This window comes from Engraulis encrasicolus, chromosome 4 (genome assembly GCF_034702125.1).
Source record: "Engraulis encrasicolus isolate BLACKSEA-1 chromosome 4, IST_EnEncr_1.0, whole genome shotgun sequence".
In the NCBI taxonomy this organism is placed as follows: Eukaryota; Metazoa; Chordata; class Actinopteri; order Clupeiformes; family Engraulidae; genus Engraulis; species Engraulis encrasicolus.
Genome location: NC_085860.1, coordinates 31,665,156 through 31,687,691, shown reverse-complemented (window position 1 = coordinate 31,687,691; position 22,536 = coordinate 31,665,156). Strand labels below are relative to the sequence as shown.

Here is a 22,536-nt window from a genome sequence, read left to right as displayed (position 1 = left end):
AAGGCTGGCCCCAATGCCGCCTGCCTGCCTGCCTGCCAGAGGGACTGCTGCTCCTGTGTGTGTTTGTGTGTGTGTGTGTGTGTGTGTGTGTGTGTGTGTGTGTGTGTGTGTGTGCGCGTGCGTGTCTTTGTTTGTGTGTGTGTGTGTGTGTGTGTGTATGTGTGTGTGTGTGTGTATGTTTGTTTGTTTGTTGGTGTACGTGTGAGAGAGATAGAGAGAGGGGGTGGAGAGAGAGAGAGAGAATGTGTGTGTATGTGTGTGTTATTTTGCTGGTGTGTGTGTGTGTGTGTGTGTGTGTGTGTGTGTGTGTGTGTGTGTGTGAGAGAGAGAGAGAGAGAGAGAGAGAAATAGAGAGAGAGAGAGAGAGAGATAGATAGAGAGAGAGAGAGTCACACATTGGCCTTGGTCTCTCTCTCTCTCTCTCTCTCTCTCTCTCTCTGTGCGTGTGTGTGTGTGTGTGTGTGTGTGTGTGTGTCTGTGTGTGTGTGCGTGTGTGTGTTTGCATGTAAGCAAGAGGAGGAGGTCCGTGGTTGGGTTCAGGCACTGACATGCATGCGCTCCTGGAGAAGGGAATAGCTGTTCCTGTCTGCAGCAGAACAGATGTTGCAGGCTGACACCCCCAGTCTGGAATACTTGCTCTGAGCATTGATGTGAGGTGTGTGTGTGTGTGTGTGTGTGTGTGTGTGTGTGTGTGTGTGTGTGTGTGTGTGTGTGTGTGTGTGTGTGTGTGTGTGTGTGTGTGTGTGTGTGTTACAGGCTGCCTTTCACACGGTAGAACACTTGGTCTGTGCAGATGTGAGATTGGGGGTGTTGGGTGATGTGGTTGGTGAGATGAGGGGGTCAGATTGAAAGTTTTGATATTGAGACTTAATTGATTGTTTTTGAAAGAACAGTTCCAGTGAAGGATCCAATATCATATTCCTCCCTCTGTTGGTTGGTTCCAGGCAGGGTTTTACATACAATGTCAGCGTTGAGAAGAGATGCAGAAGGCATTTTTTTGACCGTAGAATGTGAAATCTGAATATATATTTGGATTTGGAATATTTTTATTGTGAGTACAATTCAATAACATGTTATTGGAATGGGGGGGGGGTGCATTGAGACATGCCCCAATCAGTGTTTAATGATCAATGAAATAGTCAATTGAAAGTACTTTCATTGTCATTGAAAGTACTGAGTACTTTCTACAGAATAGAGAGTAGAGTAGAGTATCATGTATTAATCCCGAGGGAAATTAAGGTGTCCAGTCATGGCAGTCATCGATAAGCGGTTAGGGCGTCAGACTTGTAGCCCAAAGGTTGACGGTTCGACTCCCGACCCGCCAGGTTGGTGGGGGGAGCGATCAACCAGTGCTCTCCCCCATCCTCCTCCATGACTGAGGTACCCTGAGCATGGTACCGTCCTGCCGCACTGCTCCTTTGGGACGCCATTGGGGTTTTCCCCCTTGCACGGGTGAGGCACAAATGCAATTTCGTTGTGTGCAGTGTGCAGTGAACACTTGTGTGCTGTGGAGTGCTGTGTCACAATGATAATGGGAATTGGAGTTTCCCAATTGGCTTTCACAAGACTTTCGCTTTCAGTAGGATACATACATATAGAAAAACGGACATCATTGCACATAGTACATGTATATTCACCATACAGCAGCACACACTTGCATACAGTTATCCAAAGTCAGATCTCTCTCTCTCTCTCTCTCTCCCTCTCTCTCTCTCTCTCTCTCTCTCTCTCTCTCTCTCTCTCTCTCTCTCTCACACACACACACACACACACACACACACACACACACACACACACACACACACACACACACACACACACACACACACACACACACACACACACACACACACACACACACACACACACACACACACACACACACACACACACAGCTGTGCTTGGTGATGAGAAGAATACGAGTGGTTCATCACATGTGCCATATCTGAGTGGTACATAGCAAAGAGCAGCCAAAAAGGTCTGGAGTATTCACTTACTATTGTGAATTCACTGTAGGAAGTGTGTCTGAAATACTGCATAATCAACAGTCATTGACTACTACAAGTACAACTACTTTGGTAAAGGCATGGGTTGATCAGTCTAAATGAAGTGGAGGAGGAAGTAAGGCCTTCTCTTGTGTCCATTTTTGCTTTGTGGAAGTCTTAACTTCTACTAATAATGAATCCTAATCAAATACTGTAAAATGAAGAGGTGGATCACACTCAGTACTTCTTTTCTTTGTAATTCCTTTTTTATTTTTTACATAGCAGCAGAAAACATTTGATGGTTCATTCAACTGGAGACGCACCATGCGGGAGAGCGCGGTGTATTGATACTACTCACTCATCAAGTACTGTACAAAACATTGTGCCGTGCAGTTGTGCGCTGAGGAGCCGAGGGCAGAATTAGCCCATCACACTGGGAGTAAATGCACTAGTCAGCGCAGGAGCTAAGTGGCCTTCGCTGCAGCTAGAGCAGATTTCGTTAGTGAATCATCAGGCCTTTTATTCCCAAACACCTTTCAGTCTGCGTCACTCCAGATGCAGTTTTACTCACAAGACATACTGAACCGTTTTGTTTACATCTTTGGCAAAAAATGTCATTTCATAGGACATATTTTCACATGGATGTTCTTGGCCATCGTTTGGCTCAAATATAGAGTTTAGCCCATTTTCATGCTTTTCATACTTCTGCGTACAAGAGTGTGTTTGCAAAGTGTGTTTCGAATGACCACATCTGTTCAGGGCTCTGCTTGTCTTTTTCCTCTTGTTTTCTGCAATCTCCCATAAAGCCATCGCTCATAGTACTACCAAGCTAAGGACATGGTCAATATCCACGTTTATTCCAGAAGTAGGCCTGTGGTCGTTTCTTTAAGAAAGCTTTTCAGTTGGCTGTTATTGTTTTGTCATGCCAGTTGAAGCACATACTAGTGAAAGAGTTGTCTAGAATTTAGAACTCACAGCAGTGTTACAGATGCATGGCCATCATGTTGCTTATTATGTGAGGTATCCCTACTACATGCTGGGCATGTTGCCATAGATGTGTGGCCTTATGGCTACCTTAAAGGGACACTGTGCAGGAAGTGGTGAAAAAAGGTACTGTAACTATGCTGCTCATTGAAATGGGCTGCCAATTGCCAAATTTGATCTTTACATGAAAGTTTACTAAGTAATAAACAAATATTTTCTAGTATTGTCCAAGTACAGTCATTTTTGCAGCTAAAAATGGCTATTTTTGGAAATTCAAAATGGCGGACCATGGAGAAGATCCCCCTTTTCATGTATGAACAGTGCAATTTTTCCAGTCATAATGAATACTTAGAATTTGATGGTGGTGATAAGTATTTATGGAAAAGGTAACATTAGTGAATGGGCAGCATGAATTCTGGAAATAAACAACTAAAAATCTCACACAGTGTCCCTTTAACTTGTTGGGAACCTGTGTAAAGACTTAGGGACTGGAATAATGTGTCCCTGTCCTGGGCCCTGAATACAACCTCACCAGTAGCAGTTTGGATGAGTAGCAGTTGGTTAATAGACTTTTGTGCATGCCTCTTAGGAGACCGGAGATGTATGAAGTTGAAATAGATAAGTAAAAAGAAAAAAAGAAAAAATCCTCATTAGGTACATCTGGTGTAACAGCTATGTAGTATCATGTACTCGTGTTGTACTTACATCATGAATTTACTTTGACCTCTACTTAATGTACACATTACATTACATTGCATTTGGTAGACGCTTTATAACCAAAGCGACTTTCAAAAGAGGACATAATCATAGCCAACATTGCTAGCAGATACAAAGTGCACAGGATGTTGGCTATGTACACCTCAGAAAGAGACTGCCCATTATCGTAGCCCAGCCCATAAGAGATAATAGCATATTATTGGAGTGTCATGGAGGGGACTTGATCTGTCCGGCAGGAACTCGAACCTGGTCCTTCTGAGGTACCAACCTGGCCCTGCCGACTACTATAAAGACTGATTTATTTGACTATTCTTGATAGAAAAAAGAGCCACGGCCTTTGTCATGACAGAGCACACCCACAACCCTAGCGACGGTCAGTCCATCACAACGTGCATCTCATCTTCTTTCATAGCTTCATCATGTGCGCTATTTCACCAGTGGAAAGCATGACTACTTTGCTACCATAGACTACAACATTACACAGCCTTTACAGTATTAATACTTGTCCACTTGGCCATTGTCATTCTGGAACTTATAACAAACTTATAACAGGGGCCATGTTTTAACACCTTAAATAATCGATTCTTATAACCTTCGCTCAAGAGATGATAGCAAGAAGTTTTAGGAATGGCATTGAGAGTGTTGAGATTATTTGTCTTTGATGATAGCATGATTTGGAATGTGTTTTGCTGTATTGTAGCTCTTGCATCTTGGTGAGGATCATCAGTGAACATCCATGGTTTAGAGATTGCAAAGCTTTGTGGCATACTTATTCTGGTCAATGCATTGTTTCATCTGACCCTAAATAGTACAATCCAAACCTTGAGCAAGGAGCACGATAATGGTTATAATGGTCATAATGGGGCAGCCGTGGCCTAGTGGTTAGGGAGCTTGTCTTTCAATCCGGATGGTAGCTTCAAATCCCACCTGACCTCTCCCTACACCCATGGCTGAAGTGCCCTTGAGCAAGGTACTGAACCCCACACTGCTCCCTGGGCTGTAACCAATACAGTGTAATATTTTAACTGAGTTGCTTTGGAGAAAAAGCATCAGCTAAGTATTATGTAATATAATCTAATGTAAGATAATGGTTCAGCCATGAATGGGACCTCAGGGTTTGGAAGATGAGCAGGTGCAGTAAACTTTATCTTGCACCAGCTGTACACCACTATATATCACTTAAAATATCAGCTATGTAATGTAATGTTAGGTGTAATGTAATGTAATGTAATGTAATGTAATGTAATGTAAGAAAGATGAGCTAATAACCAACAAGAGGGCCATTTATTGCATGTCCATCTTCCCCCAGTTCAGTATTTCTAAGTGAGTGACACATATCAGGGCAGCAGCACAGAGACAGGATAAGATGTTTTCCCACTGTACTGTAATTATTGCCATATTGCAGTAATTGAACACTAATAGAATAAATCTAACACCATGAGTGTTGAAATCGACTCTTTTGTTGGTAGATATTAAATGTTCCCATCATTGCAATTGGTAAAAAATGTCAAGGAAGATTTGTCATTTTTCATGATTTCATGACGTGTGTGCAGAAAGCTGCATTAGATTAGATTCTTTATTGTCCAGGTATATTTGTTTCCACATCAGACAGGTCAATTCTATCAGGATCAGCATTAGTCAGATCGTTTGTGATTCACATCTGATATACTGTACACATTTACATGCAGATTCCATTTACATATAGACATACAGCTCCAGGCCTTTTTATTAGAATAGCATGAAAAAGTTGATTTATTTCCATAATTCCATCAATAATGTTAAACTGTCATGGATTGTAGATTCATGGCCCAGTTTTTTAACTATTCCAATCATAAAATTTTGTCTTTTTATATACGTTGGCCTTCCAGCTCAAAAAACCCATGAATTGGGGAATTCGCATTATTAGAATATTGTTATAAAATCACATTTTTCTTCATCAAAATTCGGGTCACATTAAATCAGTTGAAATTTGGTACTTTCTACATAACATGCAATGGTCAATACTTGGTTAGGACATTCTGTGTCTTCATAATGGCCATGATGCGTTTAACATTGAAGTCAATGGCAAAAACAGTGCATGGGAGTTATGGAAGCCCAGATATCCTTGATGCTTTGCTGTCAGCTGTTCTTGTTTGTTGACCTGGTGCCCCACACTTCACTCTTCAATATACCCTGTAGATTTCCATGCCACGTTTTGGTGTTAACTCACCAGTTTAATTCTAAATCACCAGAAATGAAACCCCATTGAAATTTTTTTGAGCTGGAAGGCCAACGTATATAAAAAGAAAAAAAATAATGATTGGAATAGTTAAAAAACTGGGCCATGAATCTACAATCCATGACAGTTTAACATTATTGATGGAATTATGGAAATAAATCAACTTTTTCATGCTATTCTAATAAAAAGGCCTGGAGCTGTAAACATCCTCACTCCACTCCATACTCCTCACCCCATACTCCACTCCTCCACATACAACCCACACTTTTATCATCTCTTCTCATTTACCCTGCTATGCCATCGCACCTACATAGTCCATAGAAAAACACATACAGTACAGTAGATTAACTCGTGTGTAAGGCTTGTGTTCTGAAAATATCTAAAGTATTGTAATTCATTCTTTCCTCTGAAGAGTTACTACACTCATCCAATCCCTCACAAAATGATCAGCAAAGTGATTCTACTAGCCAACGTGGAGTGTCAAAAAATGTATAATGTTATAACACAGTTAATTGCAATGATTTTGGACAGAATTATCTGCACAAATCCTATTCTACAGCCAAACAGATTTGCCCTTTCCCCTGAATGCCCGTAAAGTTGAATTTTCAATTTTCTAAATTGAGACATGGGTTCTTTATTGGCACAGCATGCTAATGTCACTAACTCTCAGTGCTCAGTGTATGACTCCACAAAACAAAAGCAGTACAAAAGAAGGCGGTAGTGCCTTTACTCTCTGAAGGCAGATTGGTTGTCTGTTTTTGCAGGGCCTAGTACATACTTAGAGAGTAGTATCATCTATTAGAGGGTTCATTTCACTTGCTGAATTGTGTTGAATCAACACTGCAGAATTTACTACACATTCTGTAGTATTAATTCAACCCAGAGAGAGTAATCTGGGACCAAATACACTCTAGAAGATGCTTAATCGACTCTCTAAGTGTTGAAATAACACCTTTTTTTACTGTGTATTGGATACTATCTCGTTTGCACAACCACAGCAGAGTGAACACACCATTGCCCAACACCACAGACTGAATAGCAACACGCAATGTAGAAAGGCTGTGCACTGTAAAATAAAGTGTTAATTCAACGCTTAGAGTCAATTTAAAGGATATTTTCTCCCAGATAACTCTCTTAGTGTTGAATTGACATTGTTTTCATTTATCTATGTATTTATTTTGTAGCCCCTTGTAACTTTCCACCTGTGGAACACTGTAATAGCCTACACATTGGAAAGTTAACTATGTAAAATATGACATAACACAGGGCCTTAAGTAATGCACTACCACTTGGTCATTGGCACTCTGGTAATAGCACATTTATAACGCTGTGTCATAGTAATGAGTAAACAGTGTTTGGTTTTTACGTCACTGGAGCATGTTAGTCTAACTCAGAAGGTCATCACTAACAACATGCAACACTAAAAGACCTCAGCAAAGTGTCTCAGAGAACAGTCTTATATAATGAATAAATATCACAACACCCGGCCTGAAGGAAGGAAGTGCAGAGCCTTATTTAAATTCCCTTCCAGATAAGTCACCCGAGAGAGTGGTTGAGAAAGGGGTTGATCAGATGCATGAAGGGGTTGAAAGTATGTCACAAGTAGAATCTGTGTCAGAGTGAGTCCACACACAACCAGTGTATGGTTAAGTTATCCCAAATAGGAGATGAATAACACATGATGTGGTGATAGGGAGAGACATGTGTAGTAAAAGGAACATCAGCTAATACTTCTTTCTTCAAGTGATTGATTGATTTCTGGATTGCATTGATAGATTGATTATTTGACTGAGGGGTTTCATCCCAAAGTCCTTTTAATTATGGACTAATACACAGCATGGCAAAAAAAGTGCAACCAAAGAATAGGTCACACACAGTAATGTGTCGTTGGGCCGCCTTTAGCTTTGATTGCAGCACAGGTGTGGTATTGTCATGTTTCAATTTCCTTCCAGTGTTGCATTACATTTTCATCAAGACACTGCTGATGGTGGAGTCGGAACACTTTAAGGCCTTCTCCAGCATCCCAACATCTTTTACATGACCACTTTTGATATACTGAGGCAAGTCATTGAACCAGAGTGGTTCAGGGAGCATCATTTTTACACATGGATTGGCCAGACATCAGCCTCATTGTGAATCTTTGGGATTGTGCTGCAGAAGGATTTGCACACAATGCAGCAAGATCTTGGTGAATACTTAACGCAATGCTAGAGAGAGAGAGAGAGAGAGAGAGAGAGAGAGAGAGAGAGAGAGAGAGAGAGAGAGAGAGAGAGAGAGAGAGACAGAGACAGAGACAGAGACAGAGACCAGAGACACTGAGAGATCCTCTCCTCTCCAAGTGTGAGTTTGGTCCCTGTGCTTCCTCTATCTCCTCACCTGTCTTCCCTTGGCCCAGTGACCATGTTGTGGACGGGGATGTCCTACTATCCTCCTATCAAGTCTTTAACCCTCTGATTAAAGGTTCTGGCTGCAATGTGTAAGACATTTAGAACAAATTGTCAAGACATGTCATCGTCATTGATTAAGGGGGCATGAGAGCTCTAACTGCGCCATGACACGATACGTCAAGGCAAGTCTGCATTATCTGCATTATCGTCAACTTCCTCCCATTTACTAGACATACAAAGTCATCGACTTAATGTTTCTCACTGTCCCTCGATTCAAAAGACAAGACTGAACAGGACAAACATTTCAATGCACAGGCAGCGTGACATGATAATAATGACATGTCATACAGTACAAAGCAGCACATATCCACATTAGCGGTGATAGATATCAAAGGTGATGCAGATTGTAGAGTGTAGAGCCACCTGCCACACTTAACCAAATGAAGTGCACTACGCTAGATGGCACAGTAGTGGAGCGGCTACAGGAAAAATCGTGCAAATTATGATACAAGCGTGAAATTCGGCAGGTATGTGCTTAAGATCAATACAATCAAATCTATCCGATTTGCCACGTGAAATGGCGGCCATTTTCCAAGATGGCCGCCAAAAAAGAGCCCAGATATTGATTTATTGCATAGAATTGACATATAAAATTATGATTCACGCATGATATTGAACATGTATGTGCTCAGGACCAACACAATTAAATCTACCTGATTTGCCACTTAAAATGGTGGCCATTTTCCAAGATGGCCGCCAAAGAAGATCTCAGAAATTGATTTATTGCACAGAATTGACAAAGCAAATCATAATACAAGCATGACATTCAACATGTATGTGCTCAAGACCAATTAAATCAAATCCACCTGATTTGCCACTATAAATGACGGCCATTTTCCAAGATGGCCGCCAAAAATACCTCCCTAATTGATGAATTGCATAGAATTGGCTTAGCAAATTATGATACAAGCATGAAATTTGACATGCATGAGCTCAAGACCAATGTAATTAAAGCTACCTGATTTGCCACTTGAAATTGCGGCCATTTTCCAAGATGGCCGCCAAGATCTCAGAAATTGATTTATTGCACAGAATTGATCAATCAAATTACGATGTAGGCATGAAGTTCGACATAAATGTGCACAAGATCAATGTAATCAAATCCACCTGATTTGCCTCTTGAAATGGTGGCCATTTTTCAAGATGGCTGCCAAAAATACTGTAGATTACCATACCATAGATATTGATTTTTGCACACAGTTGACCAAGTAAGTTATTATACAAGTAGGCCTATGAAATGTTGTGTAAATGTGCTAACAAACAATACAATCAAATTTACCTGATGGGCAATATGGGCTCCAAAAAGATTGAATTTAGCACGGAATCCAGCAGGAAAATTATGATAAAAGCTTCTAATTTTGTTTGTTTGTGCTACAGAGCAATATAATCAAATCTTCCTGACTTGCTGGCCACTTGGAAATTTACGGTAATATGACAGGAGGTGTTAGTGTTTTTCAGGGGGCATTATCCTACACAGAGAAGAAATTGATAAAATCACTAAAACACTATAGGGGGCTAGAATAGCTATAGCAGTGGTTCTCAACGTTTTGTGAACAAATGCCCCCTTGACCTCATAACAAGCCCCCCGACTCCCCCCCTTATTATCAAATAATTGAATAGACTAATTCCTCCCATTGACAACTAAGGGTGAATCCCATTACACCCCTTAGCCCTACGCCGATCCCTTTTGCCTCCGTTTTGCACGTCCATGTGTAAGCATAGTGGAATCCCGATTCACGTTCAGACAGATGGGTAGGAGTTCGGCGAAGGGCTTTCATCCCCTCCGCGCGGAGATTTTCCAACACCTCACTCCACGGACGGAGGGCTTCGACAGATTTCCCTGAATGCATTGCGAGTACTACCTCCTCTCAGCTTTATCCTTCTCAACACCCCCCAGGACTACCTAATACTCCCTGGGGGCCTGTAGAGCCCCCATTGAGAAGCAGTAACCAATAGAAAATGAATTTTGGACACAAATGCCTAGATGCACTGTCTGTCATTGAATTCCTTCTAAAGTTAAACTGTGCACTGTTATTTGTACAACACTCATTTTGCAAACTGTGAAGTTTGAACACCCCTATGCCTTCCCCTTGCCCCTCGTCCCTTCAAACCTTGAAACGCAACCCCTACGAATTGAGACACCCCTTCAACAATAACGGAATGACACCCATAGCATTCAAAACCAGCCTCTCTATGGTTAAACCAACAATATTACTTGTAATCACTCGGACAACAATTTTAAAAAAGGACAACGGTGTTTCATGACCCTCGCAATTCCTTCACGACTTCCATGCATTAAGTAGATATTAATAGCAATTTTTTCATGCACGTTTCCTGGAGAAAATGACCCATTGAGACAATGTTTAACTTAGTACAATGCAACAATTATTACAACAGTAAAAACATAAATTACATAAAATACTTATTTTTGCGTGCTTTTGTGGATGCCGATCTTTTTTAAAGGCATTCACAATGCATTTGGGGGAAATAGGTCTTATCCCTCTGTTTCAAGTCTTCCTCTGGAAAATCTCTATTTGAAGGGGTAGAAAGCCCCTTACCCCTACCCCTCTGTCTTAACGTGAATTCGGACAGCCCTATGCCTATGAACGCGCAGAACGGAGGGTAAGGGGAAAGGCGTAGGGCTAAAGCCTGGTTTATGCCCAGAATCAAAGTTGTCTGTGCGATGATGCAGACAGCCACGCAGTTATTTTTACCACCTCTGCCGTCACTTGGTGTGCACCTGAAAATGTGACTGCCCGCAGACAGCTGCCCGCGGTTAACGGCAGCAAGAGCCGCTGTGATTGGTCCTCTCGACCAGGCTGCTCTGTGCCCGAGAACAAACAGCTACTTCCTTGTTCTAACCTTCACTGGGCAACGGACTATGAGACATTCATTAAGTTCCTCATGCTTTGTAGCTTCATTTATTTTCACGAACCAAAGACAACACGTGCACTTGCAAGTTACGATGCTGAGGTTATATCGGGACAGTAAATAGTGTTTCCATAGTTCATTCTGCTTTGTGCAACCTGAGTGGGTCATTGTCGAGAACAGGTCGCACAAAGCAGAATGAACTATGGAAACACTATTTACTGTCCCGATATTCCTTGTTCCAAACTACCGCGGCGGATAGTGCAATCAAAAAAAAAGTTGGCGTTTATTGCATGTTTCATTTCCATTGTCGTTGAGTCTGTGTAGCTGTGTAGCTACAAGTCAACAGACATGTATAGTTTACTCCTTGTATTGAAGGCAGTTTGAATCCTCTCACAGCGCAGACCAGATCGAGCAAAAATCAAAACGGTCTGCGTTGACCTCTGTGCGACAGGCGGCAAAGAGAGTATACACAGCCCTCAAGGGGGTGAAGTGAGATTCAGCCATAGACTCCTAGCCTCCTCAAAAAGACAGGCCCGTTCACACTTTGCTGGAAAGACTCAACTACATCATAACAGCATTGCTAAGACATTAAAGAGAGCCTTAAGTAAAAGATAAAGACTTCAAGATAAAGATCACTGGAATTTTGAAGACAATACGGGTCTAACATACAGTAGGGTCTTTGCAAAGGGGTTATAACTGTATAAATGTCCATAAAACAGTATAAAGTCCTCATAAGTTATTCCATTAGGCCATTGGGTAAAACTGCACTGATGAATAAGTGTTGTTGTTGTTCATGAATCTGGGATTCTATGCGATTGTTCACTTAGGCTGTTGTTTCTCATCAGGATGTAGCTATGTTGATGCCTCAACAGCTTTCTTTACATTTATTTTGGATTTTTATAGTAGCATCATCACGCACCACCCTCCCTCGGCATCAAGAACTGGCATTATTAGCTATTACCATGCTACCGCCACGTTAGAGCAACATCGCCACATTATGTAAGAGGAACATCGATAAAACCATGAATTAGCATATTATTACCATTTTCATTGCATTATTAGCATGTCATTAGCAGTCATTTTTTGTTGGGGGGTGGGGGTGCACAACTGGAATGGTATCAACTTGCTATTAGTATGTTATAAGGGCTTATTTGACATTGGAGACACATCTGTATCACCTCATCATCTGAATTAAGGATAATGAACAATTTAGACCACATTTGCAATTCTATACAACAGACGCCATCTTGGAAAATGGCCACCATTTCAAGTAGCAAATCAGGTGGATTTGATTGTATTGGTCTTGATCACATATATGCTGAATTTCATGTGTGTATCATAATTTGCTTGGTCGATTTGGTGCAATAAACCAATTTCTGGGGTCTGTTTGGCGGCCATCTTGGAAAATGGCCGCCATTTCAAGTGGCAAATCAGGTGGATTTGATTGTATTGGTCTTGATCTCATATATGCCAAATTTCATGTGTGTATCATAATTTGCTTGGTCAATTTGCTGAAATAAATCAATTTCTGGGGTCTTTTTGGCGGCCATCTTGGAAAATGGCCACCATCTCGAGTGGCAAATCAGGTGGATTTAATTTCATTGGTCTTGTGTACAAATATGTCGAATTTCATGCTTGTATCACAATTTGTTTGGTCATTTCTGAGCAAAAAATCAATTTCTGAGGTTTTCTTTGGCGGCCATCTTGGAAAATGGCCGCCATTTCAAGTGGCAAATCAGGTAGATTTATTTATGCTGGTCTTGCGCACAAACGTGTTGAATTTCAAGCTTGTATCATAATTTTATATGTCAATTCTTTGCAATAAATCAACTTTTGGGGTATTTTTTGGCGGCCATCTTGGAAAATGGCCGCCATTTCAAGTGGCAAATCGAGTAGATTTGATTGTAAGGGTCTTTGGCACATACCTGCCAAATTTCATGGTTGTATCATAATTTGCACGATTCTTGCCATATTGGCCTTGTAGCTGCTCCACTACAGCCTCCAAAGTCCCTGTCCCCGTCCCTGTCCCTGTTCATCTGCCTTTCTCCTTGATGTCTCTAGAGAGGGGGCATGGAGAGAAACGCTTTGTAATATTTTAAAAATCTGACTTCAGCACCAGTTCCGTGACCATCATCATCCTATATATAGCATCTGTGACTCTTCAGAACTTCCTTTGTAGCTGAAAGTTATAAGGAGCAGCACTGCAACACAAAAGGAACACAAAAGTGTGTTGAAAAGTGCCTGGCCTTATTGTTGGCTCTTGGACTTTTATTACTGGCTGTGTACACTACTGTACACTTTAATACATTGCTGTTCTGTCATATATACTGCATGTGTACAGTATGCACACCATACACACACAATAAGCACAACACAATCAGCAGAGATTTTTTCAAAAACATCACATGTTGGCAATAAATAAATACATCACAGCCCTAAATATTTTCTCGCATGTCAAACAGCTCTCCCCGACAGACACAACACTGCTTGACAAAACACATCAGATGGCATCTCTCTAGTCTAAACATCATAAATAGGACTTTTTCTGCTCTACTTAGACAGCCATCTGTTCTCGGCTTCACAAAACACACATGTATACGTAGCTTCATCTCCTCTGAAGGTAGATGTCTCCTTCATCACGACGAGTCTCGAGCCACCAAGAATTACGGACCTCAGTGACATTTTTATATCTAACCGTTACCACAGGCAGAGTGAACCCTGTGCTAGGTACTGTAGATCCTGTCACAGTCTTAAGCACCTGAGAGAGTTACGAGAGCTTCTAAAGCAGAGGTGGAGGCCTGGGTGTGAGGGAGTGAGAACCCAAAGTATGGTCTTTCCCTACCCTCATACTAATGTCATTTGTACATGGGTTCTGGAATGGCTGAATACATAAAAGATGAGGCCTAACTGGTGGTGGGGGTGAGCTGTGTTCATTTGCATTTGATCTACCCAATAGATAACGTTTGGCCACAACATATAGTAATCATACCGTTGGCCACGTTTACCCGATGTTTTTAATTCCAGATTAATAATTCTACTACAGCCACTACATGACTACAACATTACACAGAGTGTTCAGTAATACATTACGGCTTTGACATTGCAATCCTGGCAACAGAAAATTTATGATAGGGCCCTTGCCTTAAGGGTTTATATAGTGGTCAATTTCAAGTAGGTGGTTTAGTGACTCGTGGTCGTAAACCTGCTAATAAGAAAGTCTAATGGCTTTATTCGCCCAGCAGATTAAAGCTACAGGATAACCTGCTAGGAACACGTTTTTCTAATAAACACAGGCCTAATTCTATTACCTACAGTACTAGTCCCTCCTCAAATCATACAGAACATTATCCATCGGTATATCACTTTAATTGTGATATGATAGGTGAGGTGTATTGATGTGTTAAGTGAGATTAAGTGCAAGAAATCCCAAACTGGTCCTGACATGTCATCAGAAATGATGGAAACATTATAGTTCAAAAAAGGATTTCACAGCAAGGCACAACCAGGCAAGTCATATTTTAGCACACCCACCAAACGTCCCCCAAATTCTGTTTGTATGTTAATGTTGTGTTTTGTTAATATGGGAAACACACATTAAGGATAGACCGATATTTATATCGATATCGGTATCGGGCCGATATTTGCATACTTTAAGTGTATCGGTATCGGCCGATACGCGTGTGGTTTTGGCCGATAAGCAATATTTATTATTTTGGTTTTTTTTAAAAGCACCAAGACCAAGAATTGTTAGACATTACTTGATATTTAGAGTGGGTGTTTAAATGTTACAAATTCTACCTCAATTTGATAATGTTAAAGGAATGTTTATTTTTAACTGGAATATTTGTCATTTTTTTTTTTTAAACCCATATCGGCCCCAAATATCGGGTATCACAAATCGGGTATCGGCCAAGGGTGATGAAAAAAAAATCGGTATCGCATCGGCCATTAAAAAACCTGTATCGGTCGACCCCTAACACACATACACATACGGTACCAAACTTGACTCCCAACAATTCTGTACACCACTGTCTATTTTATTATGTTGTTCATGTCTAATGCCAACAAGGCACAACATCTTAAGTTCTCTCAGTCCAAGTTCAACTTGAGCTGACAGACAGTATGGTATTTCAGGGCCCAGTGTGACTCAAAAGTCTCTTATTTGTCACAAATTCAGAGGCATGTCAGCGTGAAATATGTATGCTGCAGCTATACAAGCATACCCATTTAAATGTAAATATCAATGCCAAGCGTGACCTCTGCCATATGTCTGTCAGCATGTTTCGAAATGACATGTTGTCAAGTGTATGTATCACACTGTGACGCTGTATTGAAAAACATGATTCTTTACAGCTTGGTTTGGGTTCATGTGTGGGCTTCAAAGTGGGCTTTTCAGAAGCACATTTGCTATGCTACAGCCACATAACCACATGTAGACAGACACATCCTGCTGGAAACAGCCAGAGATGGCCACAGTAAAATAGAAGTAAAAAAAAAAAACCTGCAATAGGTTCCTTCCAGCACAAGTAACTTCACTGAGTAAATGGTCTACAGTTACTATAGAGTGATGTGCCTGATTCTAAGATGGTCGGATCAAATTTGGGTTTTGTCTTTTTACGTTTTTAGTTTTTTTCAGTAACAACAACATCTAGCCATCTCTTTCCGTACAATGGAATAACTGGTGTAACCGCTATGTAATAGTATCATGTGCTTGTGTTGTACTTACTTCATAAATGTACTTCTACTTCTACTTCTACTTTGGGGGCATCTATGGCAACAGCCTGGTATTACTAAGTGACAGAGCAGCCACTTGACTCTGCTTAAGCCCCTCCAGTGCGGAGCATGTGACCATGACTTTACCGAGGCTTTACTGAGTTCACGGGGCATGCATGAGAACTACGGAACACCATAAAATTGAAATGTTACTGACAATGACAAAGTTGTTATGTCGTACTAAAACTCAATGTCGTGCGTTGTCATAGGGTCGTACTATGGTTTTTAACGAATTGTAAGGCTGCAGTATTCCACGGGTGGAATTCTGTATATTACAGTTTTTCTCGATTGGTTTGGCTAATTTCTCGAAACTGAGATGACATTCTCAAAACAACACGGACAAATCTCCAAACCAACTTGCAATTTCCCACAACAGAATGGCATTTTTCATTGCTTTCATCAAATTTCAAATGCTTTGTACATGTCTCAAATGTTTAGTACATCTCGGCAGATGGCTATGTACAAGTACCCTACAGTTGACACATTGAGCATACATTTAGCACATTTTCCAAATAAATTGACCTTTCTTATCTAAACGAATTAGACAATTCTCAGTGTAATGGTTGCCCTCTCCAAAACATGTCAGCATGATTTCATTGTGAGTCATCATATGCAAAGTAGTCTACACAATTGTCAAAACAGTCAAGGAGATAATATTTTAAGAATTTCTTTACCGTAAACCGTAAAAATTCATAACATTGTTCAACAGGCTAGATGGTATTGTAACTTTACTAGTTTGTAGAAAATAATTTTACAACCGTGTATACTACAGTTTCCTCTGTTATTTTTTCAAACGGCATTCTGTGGAAGGAATTTCGTTTCGACACACAGGTAAACTGTTTTTGGAGTGATATGAGCAAGTAGTGAGAATCCATGTAGTTATGCTGAACCATCCAGTTTATTTTGACAGAAGGACTAAATGAATGCAAATGAGCCAAAGCAATTGAGAAGGATCTATACCATTTTGATGGTACTGACCATTTATGTGGGAGAAGGTCTAGTGCTGATTCAAGAATGAGCTGTTTTGGGAGGTATATGACATTTTGCTAGTTATCTGATCTGTTGTGCAGAAGTGTAAGAATGTTTAGCCAAATGACCCAAAATTTATAGAAATGTCATGTCGCTTTCAATAAATTAGCCAAACCAATCGAGAAAAACTGTATGTGGCCACTGAAGAAAAAAGCATCTATGCAATAGCCTTAGTCTCACTGCAGGGCCAGCCCCGGGCTGGCCCGGACAAAAGGGGGCTGACGGTGATCTCATCAAAAGGGGGCTAGGTGCTAAAGATGGCCGCCGGGCCAGGTTGTGGGGCTAAGGGCCGCTTTCCCTGGCCCGTCGAATTCGATGGGCCAGCAAGCACCGCCGAGGCTCGGAGGCGGGGTCAACCCCGGGCGATATAGCCCACGTGCGATATAGCCTACCAGACCTTCGGCGATAATAGCGCAAAAGCTAAATAAGCCGACATAAATGTCATGTGTGAGTATTTGTGAGACACTTTTTATTGGTGTCCAGTGGAAAGCATGCCAAATCACGATAATGGCACAAGAGTTGGCGGCTAAAAGCAGAAAAAAGCCGACATGACTTAGCTATGACATCCCAAGTTTAAGTGTAGTGGTGCCCATGATGCCCTGATAACAACAAAAAGTTATGTTGGCTAAATAACTTTAAAAACACAAACAGAAGTGCCAAAGTTGCATCTTATGAAATTATGCCATAAGAAAGCCAAACACCCCAAACTAATAATTTGCCCAGAATTTAGCGATAAGTCCCCCATGCAGCCACATTATTACACAGTAAAGCACAGCTGTTATTGACTTAGGCCTATTTAAAATCATCCTCACTCTGCTGCCCTAGTGTCTCATGTTTTGCAGACATACTAAACCATAGGCATACGTTTTGCAGACATGTGCCATAGTGCGCACACTTAGAATTCCCTGCAGGACACACACCGATGTTATGCAGATTGAACGACTTGTAGGCTACGCTACTTCCGTGGCTACTTTAATAAATAGTCGCTATTCCCCTGGCTCATCATTTTCTATAGCAGCTGATGAAGATGCTATGTCTCCGGGATTTGGTCTCTTTTCACATGGTAACTTATTCAATTACCTGCACATTCACCATGAATAGACAGGTGGCACGCCGCAACGAGGGGGTGTGTCGCTATGTCCGGGGCTCATAATTTTCTATAGCAACTGATGAAGGTGCTATGTCTCCGGGATTTGGTCTCCTTTCACATGGTAACTTATTCAATTACCTGCACATTCATGTCTCGCTATGTCCGGGGCTCATGCTTCTGTGCGCTATTGGGGGGAATAACTGGGCATGTTCGCACGTCTCCTTCTGTTCACTCTCTCAGTTGTCGAGCTGCTCGTATTTTCATGCGTCTTTGTCTTCTTAACATGCGCTGCGTCCCATACAGCTTCTGAATCGACAACTTTGCCATGTAATAAAACTGTTCTTGAAAGGCAAGCCATTTTCCTTGCAGTTCTTGTCGTCTTTGTCCGTAGGCTACGAGCCAAACGGCGACCTGCTCCAGCAGAGTTTGCTCCATTTTAATCTCCTTCTTTGTCGTTGTTCTGTTGTTGTCCTTCTGTGATTTGGGGCGAAAGTGGGCTGTGCCCGACTGACGTTTCACAAACAAGGCGTGTACCTGAATGTGCCTGGGGTCGGCTATGAGTCCGATCAGGCAAAAAATGGCCCGGGGCCGGCAGCTCCGAGCCGGCCACTCTCCTGAGCCCCGGGCGGCCCCGGGCCGCTGAAGCGCGGCTAATGAGACCAAGGCTAATGATGCCTTAAAGTTGGCAAAAAATGTTTCGCATTATTGGAATTGCTAATAATTCTCTATTATTCGCAACCAACATTAAAGACATCTGTTAAGTTTATGGATACACGTGAACCTGCACGTTTTACAGAGCCTGGAAACGGTGAACTGAAAAGCATGTTTAATTAAATCCGTAATCATCATCATCATATACGCAATTGCACATTAGGCATTCATTTGCATATTATTAAAGAACATACACAGTATCATCCATACCCATAACCTTGACCCATTGATACAGAAGCTCTTTGCATATGGTACATGCATACATATACTACTGTACATACACATACATATGATACACAGACAGAAAGGCAGGCAGGCAGGCAGGCATACAGACAGACAGACAGACAGGCAGACAGAAAGGTAGGCAGGCATGCTGACAGACAGACAGACAGACGGACAGACAGACAGACAGACAGACAGACAGACAGACAGACTGACTGACTGACAGACAGACAGACAGATGATACACAGTAAATTTGCCAGTGTTAATTTTGCAGTGTTAAGGCTTATTAACACTATTGGAGTAATTCCAACACCAAATGGAGTGAGATGCTCTCCAGTGTCAGTGACAAATGAAGTTGTTAAATTGTGTGGAGTTAGAAGTACTCCAGAGAGCCCCCGCCTCCTCGAGGTGATGGAGTTTGTCTGCGCCATTGTATGCTCCCCGAAACTGCTTTACTCTTTATAGTGTTAGCTTAACACTATAAATCTAACACCAGTGTTTAACACTGATCTGGAGCAGGACCAAATAGACACTAGAACAGTGTTGATTTTAACTCTTTAAGTGTTATTTCAACACTGTAAAATTTACTGTGTACTGCAGACATGGCAACAGGCAGTACTCACGCTTCACTTACAGAGGATAACATACGCCTCTCATGGGCGTGTATTAGAGTATACGTATGTAGTTAGATATTGCGCTGTGTCAATACAGGAGCCAGTCACAAGGCTTTAGTCGTGACTTATAAATATCGCTTTAATAAGCAGGGAAACAATGACAGGATTTGCTATTATCCCACATTTTGGTGACATAAATTTAATTGTGGGAACACATTGAGTAATTTTGTTAAGAGTTAGGTCAGCTAAAATTACTGACTTGAGAATCTGAGTGTTTTCAAACCCAGGCAACTCCTAAGTACTAGACTTTAGGCATCTAATATTAGTCCCGACACCCTGCAACCTTTATGGCTGTGCCAGTGAAGCGTGTTGGCTTTGCTTTAAACAACACAATAAACCGTAAACCCGGCACAGTAGCCGGATCAGCGTATTGTTTGGACCTGATTAGTTGTATTGTTTTGCCTCTTGCAAATCAGGGATTAGCTGATACATTCACATTTTTCTGCACTTGCGCAGACTTGCAGCAACCTTATGGTACAGAAGCCTTTAGAGATGCAGAGAGAATTTTATATGGCTGACTAAAAGCCTTCTTGCAAGTCCTTGTCTAAATGTGAGCACACTCGCATACATGCACGCACTGACACACACACACACACACACACACACACACACACACACACACACACACACACACACACACACACACACACACACACACACACACACACACACACACACGGGGAAAAAGGTGCTCACACAGTGCTCACTGCACACAACAACATTGCATTTATGCCTCACCCGTGCAAGGGGGAAGTACCAAACGGCGCCCCATGGGAGGAGTGCTCAGGGCTCAGAGTACCTCAGTCATGGAGGAGGATGGGGGAGAGCACTGGTTAATTACTCCCCCCACCAACCTGGCGGGTTGGGAGTCGAACCAGCAACCTTTGGGCTATAAGCCTGGAACCCCAACTGTTGGCTATGACTGAAAAGGCGTGTGAAAGAGGAGAAGCATATACAACACTATCACTGATATGCTGTCTTGCAGATGCGATGCATTATAAATTTGCTGTTAGAAAAATGTCAATGACCAAGTCCTAATGTATTAATAATGACTGTCTAATGTTGTACTTTGTAGTAGAACAAATGTTGTGTAGTAGTACAATGGTAATAGTAATAATAATACTTTTGTTTTATATAACACCATTCAAAACACCCCAGGTCACTTCTCTTGGTATCTGTGTAGATGTGTGTGGGTGTGTATGTAAGTGTGTCTACCTGTTGTAACTAGCAGCCAAACGCCTCCAAGAAAAGGTTTTTCTTGCTCTTTAAACATAGCCAGTGAAGGAGCATTTTCAGTGTAGTTGAGTAGTTTATTCCAAAGGAAAGGAGCCACTACATGGCTCTGTCGGAGAGAGTAGAGATAGAGGTTCCATTGGCCCATTGTTTCCGGGTTCTATTATTGCAAGGGGGAGGGGGGGGATCCCCCTTTAGGCAGACCTAGGCAAACCTAAGGACTGTTCTATTCAATGCTACACAGTAAATTTGCCAGTGTTAATTTTGCAGTGTTAAGGCTTATTAACACTATTGGAGTAATTCCAACACCAAATGGAGTGAGATGCTCTCCAGTGTCAGTGACAAATGAAGTTGTTAAATTGTGTGGAGTTAGAAGTACTCCAGAGAGCCCCCGCCTCCTCGAGGTGATGGAGTTTGTCTGCGCCATTGTATGCTCCCCGAAACTGCTTTACTCTTTATAGTGTTAGCTTAACACTATAAATCTAACACCAGTGTTTAACACTGATCTGGAGCAGGACCAAATAGACACTAGAACAGTGTTGATTTTAACTCTTTAAGTGTTATTTCAACACTGTAAAATTTACTGTGTAGGAGTATTATGACACGCCCCTTTAGGCAGACCGGAACCTGGTCACGTTAGGTGCCCATAGAAACCTATTATGTTGGCATATCTCTATATACTTAAGAATCTCTGGCTCTGTCACTAGTGGCCTTGAGTCTGGTGCAAGGGATGGCCAGCTGGCCCTCAGAGAAGAACCACAGCGATCTTGAGGCGTATAGGGGTGGGGGAGGTCTTTGAGGTAGTGGAAGGACCAAGCAGGATGACGTTTCAATAGTCTAGGCGGGAGACGAGTGGCACGAGTGAGTCTGAGCAGAGTTTGGTGCAGATGTATAGTTGTGTATTGTCAGCGTAGCAGTGGAAACCGAGACCATGGGGGCAGATAATTTGTCCAAGAGGGAGCATGTACAACAGGGGTATTCAATTAAAAGTCACTGAGGGACAGTTTTTCTAATTCCTTCCAGTAAAGGGGCCGAACATAGAATCTGCAAAACCGCGAGCAGCACAGTGTCCGAGGTTAGGGTGCGAAACAAGTGGATAACTTTCTGGACAGAACAGATATTCACTTCTCTATTTCTTAGTCACCTTATGATGCTTTTTATCAGACTATTTAAGAGAAGATTTCACTCTCGTGTGAATGCATAGGAGAGATATATCCAACCTGAAGTGTTACTGATTTGCAAATTATGCACGGCCACAGATTCAGACTCATTTTGTTCAGACCTTGTGGAGGGCCAGAACCTTGCCATCAAGGGCTGCATCTGGCCTCGGGGCCTCCAATTGAATAGCCCTGATGTACAGTATATGGTGAAGAGAATGGGGCCATTGGCCAAGCAAGCACCAAACCTTTCGGAATGCCATGGCTGATGACTACTGTGGTAGAGTGGGAGTCTTTGAGTGTGACACAATGTTGCTGGTTTGATACACACACACACACACACACACATACACAGGTACACACACACAGACGCACACCGCACTTTCTACCTGCACTAAACACACACACACACACACACACACAC

At 41.8% G+C, this 22,536-nt stretch overlaps 1 protein-coding gene across 1 annotated transcript in view; it reads left to right on the top strand.

The window, feature by feature from the left end:
• The window catches only part of magi2b (membrane associated guanylate kinase, WW and PDZ domain containing 2b), a 110,603-nt gene that overhangs the window by 1,383 nt on the left and 86,684 nt on the right, over positions 1 to 22,536 (top strand). The window lies entirely within an intron of this gene.